Source organism: Archocentrus centrarchus, unplaced genomic scaffold (genome assembly GCF_007364275.1).
Source record: "Archocentrus centrarchus isolate MPI-CPG fArcCen1 unplaced genomic scaffold, fArcCen1 scaffold_45_ctg1, whole genome shotgun sequence".
NCBI classification, from domain to species: domain Eukaryota; kingdom Metazoa; phylum Chordata; class Actinopteri; order Cichliformes; family Cichlidae; genus Archocentrus; species Archocentrus centrarchus.
The window spans coordinates 2,111,655-2,121,179 of NW_022060271.1; the positions used below are offsets into that span (position 1 = coordinate 2,111,655).

At 46.7% G+C, this 9,525-nt stretch overlaps 1 long non-coding RNA gene across 1 annotated transcript; it reads right to left on the minus strand.

Moving 5' to 3' along the window:
- Window positions 1–8,075: 8,075 nt before the first annotated feature.
- LOC115777224 (uncharacterized) lies at window positions 8,076–9,255 on the minus strand. The gene is made up of 3 exons (XR_004019603.1): window positions 9,137–9,255; window positions 8,835–9,036; window positions 8,076–8,280 (listed from the first exon to the last, which is right to left on the minus strand). It is a non-coding gene; the product is annotated as an uncharacterized LOC115777224 (long non-coding RNA).
- Between the last annotated feature and the right edge of the window lie 270 nt (window positions 9,256–9,525).

The window sequence follows — 9,525 nt, forward strand, 5'->3', positions numbered from 1 at the left end:
AGGGCTGAGGGGGAGAGCGACCATCACACATTGTCCTGGAGAGATATGATTACCAGCCCAAGGCCGGCTAGGGAGCCGAATTCCTGATAATGCAGGTGTTTTGGAACAGGCTGCTTGTTTTTTTCCAACAGCCTTCAGTTTCACTGGGGAACCATTCAGTAATCCATCCATCCATCCATCCATCCATTTTCTTCCGCTTATCCGGGGCCGGGTCGCGGGGGCAGAAGCCTAAGCAGAGAAGCCCAAGCTTCCCTCTCCCCAGCCACCTCCTCCAGCTCATCCGGAGGGACCCCAAGGCGTTCCCAGGCCAGCCGAGATACATAATCTCTCCAGCGTGTCCTGGGTCTACCACGGGGCCTCTTCCCGGTGGGACATGCCCGGAACACCTCACCCAGGAGGCGGCCAGGAGGCATCCTAATCAGATGCCCGAGCCACCTCAACTGGCTCCTTTCGATGTGGAGGAGCAGCGGCTCTACTCTGAGCCCCTCCCGGATGGCCGCACTCCTCACCTTATCTCTAAGGGAGAGGCCAGCCACCCTTCGAAGGAAACTCATTTCTGCCGCTTGTATTCACGATCTTATTCTTTCGGTCACTACCCAAAGCTCGTGACCGTAGGTGAGGGTAGGAACGTAGATCGACCGGTAAATCGAGAGCTTCGCTTTTACGCTAAGCTCCCTCTTCACCACGACGGACCGGTGCAGCGTCCGCATCACTGCAGAAGCAGCCCCGATCCGCCTGTCGATCTCCCGTTCCCTTCGCCCATCACTCGTGAACAAGACCCCGAGATACTTAAACTCCTCCACTTGAGGCAAGAACTCGTTCCTGAGCCGGAGATGGCACTCCACCCTTTTCCGGCTGAGGACCATGGCCTCAGACTTAGAGGTGCTGATTCTCATGCCAGCCGCTTCACACTCGGCTGCGAACCGTTCCACTGCGAGCTGGAGGCCCCCCCCTGATGAAGCCAACAGAACCGCATCATCTGCAAAAAGCAGAGATGAGACTCTGAGGCCACCAAGGAAGAAGCCTTCCGCCACCTGGCTACGCCTAGAAATTCTGTCCATAAAAATTATGAACAGAATCGGTGACAAAGGGCAGCCCTGACGGAGTCCAACACCCACAGGAAACAAATCCGACTTATTACCGGCTATACGGACCAAGCTCTCACTGTGGTTGTACAAGGACTGAATGGCCCGCAACAATGGGCCAGACACCCCATACTCCCGCAGAACCTCCCAAAGAACACCCCGAGGAACACGGTCGAATGCCTTCTCCAAGTCCACAAAGCACATGTAGACTGGTTGGGCAAACTCCCACGCACACTCGAATATCCTTGAGAGGATAAAGAGCTGGTCCAGCGTTCCACGACCAGGACGAAAACCGCATTGTTCCTCCTGAATCCGAGGTTCGACTAACGGACGCACCCTCCTTTCCAGCACCCTGGCATAGACCTTACCGGGGAGGCTGAGGAGTGTGATCCCCCGAAAGTTGGAGCACACCCTCCGGTCTCCCTTCTTAAAGATGGGGACCACCACCCCGGTCTGCCAATCCAATGGCACTGCCCCAGATCTCCACGCGATGTTGCAGAGGCGTGTCAACCAAGACAGCCCTACAACATCCAGAGCCTTCAGGAACTCAGGGCGAATCTCGTCCACCCCAGGGGCTCTGCCACCAAGGAGTTGTTTAACTACCTCAGTGACCTCACCCCCAGTGATGGTCAAGTCATCCCCCTCATCCCCAGACTCTGCTTCCACTACAGAAGGCGTGTCAGTAGGATTCAGAAGGTCCTCGAAGTATTCCTTCCACCGTCCGACTATAGCCTCAGTTGAAGTCAGCAGCACCCCCCCCGCACTATAAACAGTGTGAGTGAAGCACTGCTTTCCCCTCCTGAGTCGCCTGACGGTTTGCCAGAATCGCTTCGATGCCGTCCGAAAGTCTTTTTCCATAGCCTCACCAAACTCCTCCCACACCCGAGTTTTTGCTTTGGCCACTACCCGAGCTGCATTCCGCTTGGCCTGTCGATACCTGTCAGCTGCCTCCGGAGTCCCACAGGCTAACCAAGCCCGATAGGACTCTTTCTTCAGCTTGATGGCTCCCTTCACCTCCGGTGACCACCATCTGGTTCGGGGGTTACCACCACGACAGGCACCAACCACCTTGCAGCCACAGCTCTGAGCAGCAGCCTCAACAATGGAGGTGCGGAACATGGTCCATTCGGACTCAATGTCCTCAGCCTCCCTCGGAATGCTGTCGAAGTTCTGCCGGAGGTGGGAGTTGAAGATCTCCCGGACTGGGGCTTCTGCCAGGCGTTCCCAGCGCACCCTCACAATACGTTTAGGTGTGCCAGGTCTGTCCAGCATCTTCCCCCGCCACCTGATCCAACTCACCACCAGGTGGTGATCAGTTGACAGCTCAGCTCCTCTCTTCACCCGAGTGTCCAGAACATACGGCCGCAGATCTGATGATACGATTACAAAATCGATCATCGACCTGCGACCTAGGGTGGCCTGGTGCCATGTGCACTTATGGACATCCTTGTGTTCGAACACGGTGTTTGTTATGGACAAACTGTGGTTTGCACAGAAGTCCAATAACAAAACACCATTCGGGTTCAGATCGGGCAGGCCGTTCCTCCCAATCACGCCCCTCCAGGTCTCACTGTCATTGCCCACGTGAGCGTTGAAGTCTCCCAGCAAGACTATGGAGTCACCAGATGGAGCACTCTCCAGCACCCCACCCAGCAACTCCAAAAAGGGTGGGTACCCTGAACTGTCATTCGGCGCATAAGCGCAAACAACAGTCAGGACCCGTTCCCCAGCCCGAAGGCGCAGGGAAACTACCCTCTCGTCCACCGGTGAAAACTCCGACGTACAGGCAGCAAGCCGGGGGGATACAAGAATACCCACCCCAGCTCGCCGCCTCTCACCGAGGGCAACTCCAGACTGGAACAGAGTCCAGCCCTTCTCCAGGAGACTGGTTCCAGAGCCCAGGCCATGCGTTGAGGTGAGCCCAACTATGTCTAGCTGGTATCTCTCAACCTCACGCACTAGCTCAGGCTCCTTCCCCACCAGAGAGGTGACATTCCATGTCCCAACAGTCAGTTTCGATAGCCGGGGATCGGTCCGCCAGGGCCTCCGCCCTCGGCCACCGCCCGACACACATTGCACCCGACCCCTACGACACCTCCTGCGGGTGGTGGGCCTGCAGGAGGGCGGGCCCATGTAACCTCTTCGGGCTGCGCCCGGCCAAGCACCACGGGCTAATGCCTTGCCACCAGACGCTCTCCCTCGAGCTCCCTCCCCAGGCCTGGCTCCAGGGTGGGGCCCCGGTAACCCTATCCCGGGCAGGGTAAACTGTTCCCTTGTTTTTTCACTCATAAGGGTCTTCTGAACCGCTCTTTGTCTGGACCCTCACCCAGGACCAGTTTGCCATGGGAGACCCTGCCAGGGGGACAAGCCCCCAGACAACATAGCTCCTGGGATCACTGGGACACACAAACCCCTCCACCACGATAAGGTGGCGATTCACGGAGGAGCATTCAGTAATCCAATATTCCAAATTCATTTGTTACCGTCCTCACTGTGCAGAAGCGAACCTTATCTCCAGATCTAAACCCTCTCGCCTGTGAGCACATTCTTACGGCTCAGGTCCACCAGGCTTTGAGTATGAGTTTGTACGGCTCTGCACAGCCCATCCACCTGGGTCTGCAGCCTCGGCAAATGTCAAACTGCTGCCCAGGTTTTCTTAATCTCCGGGTAGATCAGGTATCCTCCAAGCCCAAACAGAAGAGATACCGCTACCAAATAGCCGAATATGTAGACGTCTTCCATGTCCTCAACCTCCAAAGCTGAGAAGCACACAGGTCTCCACGAGCTCCAAGAACTGATGACGTATCCAACGGGGTCTGTTCCACTCGGACACGCAGGCTCCCCTTTCCCTGATCTCATAGTGGAGAAAATTCGATCAATGGTGTTCAGGGCCCAGTTTTCCAGATCCATGATGCTCTCAATCTTATTCTTATTCGGACAGTGTGTGAGAGACGCTCTCACAGCAAGCAGCAAGCAGGAGAGATGGGGAGCGCAGGGAGAGACCGTCCCCGTCAGAGAGCAGGAGGGAAATCCTTTTCAACCTTACCCTGGCACTGGGGGTGGTACACTGACCCAGATGCATGTCTAATTCCTAGTGCCTGTTCAACCTGTTGCAAATCTTGATTACGGAAATGAGTGCCATTATAAGATCAAATCTTTCTAGGAAAACCATATCGGGGGATGTAGTGGTTTATCAGGCACTTACAACCATCTTACTGTCTTCCTTCTTGGCTGGCCAAGCTTCGGGCCATCCAGTGGAGGTGTCCACTAACGCCAGTAAATACCGGTACCCTTGTACTCTTTCCCCCATGTCTGTATAATCAGTACTTATTTCTTCTCCTGGACTTACCTGTATGGGAAATGCTCCCATGTGTGGCTTTACAGTTGGGCTGGTGTTGTACTGGGTGCATGTTTTGCACACTCTTCCATAATTTCTCACCATATCTACCATATAAGTGTGCCACCAATAGGAGAGATTTCTCTCCATCTGTCGATTCCCGACATGTCCTACCCCATGTGCTTCTTCCAATACACTTTTCCGTATTCCTGGGGGAAGGATAACTCGTCTGTTGGGTCCTCTCCTTAATCCTTCTTGTTGTGTGGCTCCCCTTTGCTTCCAGAATGTTTTCTCTTGAAGAGAGGCTTTCTGTTGTTCTTCTTTGATCAGTTCCAAGGTAATTGGAGGTAGTAATTCCACTGATTGGGGTTCAGTACTTACCATTTGTAGGTTCGAAGTGTATCCCGCTGCCCTTCTAGTGCTCCGATCTGCTTCTTGATTTCCTCTGGATATGAGTCCTTTACCACGATCATGGCCTTTGCATTTCACAATAGCCACTTCCTATGGTTCTTGAAGTGCTTCGGCCAACGCTCTCATCTCCTCTTCATGTTTTATGGGTTTCTGATCTGCAGTGAAGAACCCTGCTCTACCCCATTGTCCTAGGCATGCACGTAATTTCCGGGGGGGGGGGGGGGGGGGGGGTAAAGGGGGTTATGACCCCCCAATAATCTGATCCAATCACTATAACCCCCCCCAATAAAGTCACATCATTTCGATTTTCAAAAAACATCTTACATGATTAACATGTTAATTTTCTTTTTTTATTATCAATTTTGGATAAATTACTAGCATGTTTAATCATTTGGTAATATAACCCCCCCCCCCTCCCCACAAAAACCTGGTATCATCCAACCCGCTTTCTCTACCAAGCGGTGTTCACCGTTTGCTTGTGGAAGCAGCTGCTGCGGAGTGGGTGTAGTTTGAAAAAATGAAAAGAGAACAAAATGTCATGGCTCAACCTGATAGACCCAAAATAGACAACCAGGATCGAATGCTCAGTGTTTTATTTACACAAATCTGAAAATGGATGAATTTGCTAAGGCGGAGGAAACTAAGTCTGAACAACGCTGGAAACCGGAACGATGTCTGTAAAAAAGGGGAAAAAAACGCCTGTAACTGCGGAGCCAGGTAAAAGAACAGATAGTGATGAAAACGTAGATCTTTACATTACATGCAGATGAGCAACGTAGTGAGACAAGTCCAAATGCAGAGAGCAGATCCAGAATGCGCTGCTGGGTACAGGTGGAGAGTGGGCAGGCAGGAGACCGCAGCAGCAAAACAAGCAGGTTGGCCAATAAGTAAAGATGGTATCTCCCCAAACGGTGGGCCGGGCTCCTCTAACAAACTCCTGGAAGGGACAAAAAACTCATGTTAGAAACACAGGGAGAAGATGTGAGCACAGAATTAAACGAGCCCGTGCTTCACCGTGGAGGACGGAACGAACTGGCGGAGAACGACTGCCCCAGCTGGTCCTTAAATACCTTGCAGTTAATAAGCCGATCACCCCCAGGTGTGAACTCCAGCAACCTAATAGGTGAACAGACTGATGAAACAGAGGTGGGAAGTAACGAAGTGCAAATACTTAGTTACTGTACTTAAGTACATGTTTAAGGTATCTGTACTTGAGTATTTATTTTTCTGACTACTTTTTTCTTTTACTCCCTACATTTTTACACAAGTATCGGTACTTTCTACTTCTTACATTTTTTAAAACAGAGTCGTTACTTTAGGTTTAACACGTCTGAGACAAGTTTGCATTTTCTGTCAAACATCAAACGATGTGAACCTAAATGGAAGAATAATAACATGTAAGAGACAATCGTACTGGCGTATCCTCCATCACCGAGGCTTGTGCCCACGGGACATAAACAGCTTAGCTAGCGCTACTGAAGAGGAGCGAGCATGAAGGGAGTAACATGTGGCAGGTAAATGTAACGTTTAAATGCTCAACAAATATCAGCAAACACACAAAGTGTGTGCAATTTGTTACACATCTGCTGATATAGAATTGGTCCTAGCACAGAACCCTGTGGAACTCCATAATTAACCTTAGTGTGTGAAGAATCCTTTATGCAAAAAAAATATATTTTACCTTATATTGATCAACAATATATTGAATATCATAAAGTTTGGATTTCTAGGTTATTTGAAGTCTTCTCATAAAATTAAAGGTACTGCTGTATTTTTCAACTGATACTGATTAATAATTCACTGTGAAACTTACCTAATCATACTATAAGATATATATTGAAAATTATATTGGAAAATATAACAGTATTATATTACATATATTACAATATATGTAATAATATATAAGGAATTGCCGCTTTCTACGCAGTGGCCTGCTGGGGGGGTGGATGCACTGAAAGGGACAGGGGCAGGATCGACAAACTGGTGCGGAGGTCTAGCTCTGTGTTGGGATGTCCTCTAGAGTCTGTGATGGTGATGGGTGAGAGGAGGATGTTAGCAAAGCTGACCTCCATCATGGACCCCCCCATCACCCTCTTCATGAGACCGTGGGTGAACTGAGCAGCTCCTTCAGTCAGAGACTGAAACATCCTCGCTGCAGGAAGGAGCGCTTTCGCAGGTCATTCATCCCAACAGCAGTTAGACTGTATAACACATCATAATGTCTTGAGTCACTTGGACACTTTACCTCCTCTGCCATCACTTTATCCATACAGTCAGATACATTTTATTTATTACACTCACCCATATAATGCATACCGTGTATGCTGTGTACCTTACCGGCTACAAATGTATATAATATTTTGATATCTGTATATAGTGTTTTGATGTGTGTGTGTATGTAAATGTGTGTATTGACACTGATATATATATTTATGTATATAGTGCTTATGTATATGTGTATAGTTTTTTTGCTATTTTATTTTATTCTATTCTATTTTAGTTTTAGTTTAGTTATTTGTTCTTACTCATCCTTTACATTTTTTCTCTGTACTGAGCTGCTGTAATGCACAAATTTCCCCGTCGTGGGATCATGAAAGTTTCTTATCTTATCTTTTCATATATTCAAAAATATATCACAATATATATTTACGTAGGCATGCTTTAATATATTAAATAATATATAAACTAAATACATTTCTTAATATTTGTAATATATATATTTATCTGCCACTGCTTAATTATATAATGTAATATATTTTATAGTATATAACCCAATATATTTAAGTACTTTTACAAAAATATATTTTGTCATATATGGAAAGTGGCAATTCCTTATATATTATGTCATATATCGCAATATATAGCCTCAGTATATTTTTCAATACATTTTGACATATACAGGATAACATCTACCTTTTTATTTTTTTAATATATATGCACATATATTTAAACATTCTCTATTCTCTGTCAAATGATCTTGAGATTGCACATCACATGTTTAACAGTTGAACATTGATACAATACATAAAATGAGAGCATACAGATTTTAAAACAAAACTTAACTTTTATTCATTTAGACAATAAAAATTACTTTCAACAACTGGAATATTGCCAACAATGACACAAAGTACATAATGTAAACATGAACATGGAATGAAAAGCACAAGTATTTATTACAAGCGAAAGAAAAGACAAAATAATAAAATGATCAACACAACTGTTGATGCTGAAAGATACTCCTATTTCAACCATCCAAACATTTTCAAGTTGAAATTCAACATTTTCAACTTTGATTTTTAACAAACCAACAAGTAATTCTTTTAAATCTGTTCAGTTTCATCATAGCATTCTTTCACTTTACTTGATGCCTGAATTCACAAATTCTTGCATTGATTGCTTTTCTGATGTCAGAAATCTTCACCCCAGGATGGTGGGTGACAACAGCATCTTTGAAAAGAAATATAAAACATATATTCAAAACCTGAAAAATTAATGTCGTATTACTCTAAAGATGTGTACAAAGCACAACCAGGAGTACTGGTGCATTGCACAAAGTAGATGGTATGATAGAGATGGAGGATTACCTAAAACTTTTCAACCTAATCTCAAATCAACAGTTAGATGGCTGAAACTTGAACAATATTAAGTGATCCAACATGTCAATGATCTCAAACACACATCTTGGCTTCAACAGGCTAACAGTGAACCTCAGAAATGGCCCTAACCCTAAGTAGCTCAGGAGCTCGGCTGGTGACTGAAGCTCCAAGGAGGAGCTTTGTGGAAATAAGCAATGCTGCTCTGTCAGAGCATTTAGCACCCCCGAATTGCTGCCACCAGAGATTAAAGGATTTCTCAAACATGCAGGAAAGAATCACAGCAACACGTCAGGTGTGCTTTTGATGAGAGAATAACATTACGTGATTGAAAAGCCCCCCAAAAAGTCAATTTTACATAAAATCCACTTTTTAAGTGTATCATGGGGGGGGAGGGACGGTATTTACCAACTAAAGCCTTTTCCTGTCAAGAGCCTGGCGACGTTCAGCAGCAGGGTCCACCTTATTCCTCCCTCCAGTCAGGTTTGATTTCATGAGGATGTCAACACTGAACAGACCCATCAGCAACACTCGAGCCATCACAGTAGGAGTTTTTGGCAGTCTCCCAACAGTGAGTTGATATGGTTATTCCATCACTCCCCAATTTGACCTTGTTAAAAGTAAAACAAGGCAAACCAAAAAAATAGATCACATTACACAGTGTGTAAATGTTTGTAAAAAAAAACTTAAGTAAAAACATATACACTCACTTCAGCTGCTTTCAAAGGCACAGCTTCAGTCTCACTGGGACTCTCAAACATCTCAGCCTCTCTACAGCGTCCTTCGATAGAACCTTCTAACATCAGCCAACAGTGCAGGGATCTCTGGGAAATAACTGACAAATGCAAAGTAAAATATTAGAATAGGTCAGTGCTTCTCAATTATTTTCTGTTATGCCCCCCCTAGGAAGAAGAAAACCTTTTACCCCCCACCCACTCTCTGCCGCGACTATAAATAGTCACGTGGAGCCTGCTCTACGCTGTGAGTAGGCAAAAAGAACGTACACCATAGAGCTAATAATTACTTTGCACACTGACAATGAGAGCACCACTGCCACCTACTGTACTGGATGTGCAATTACACTTAATATAATAAATGG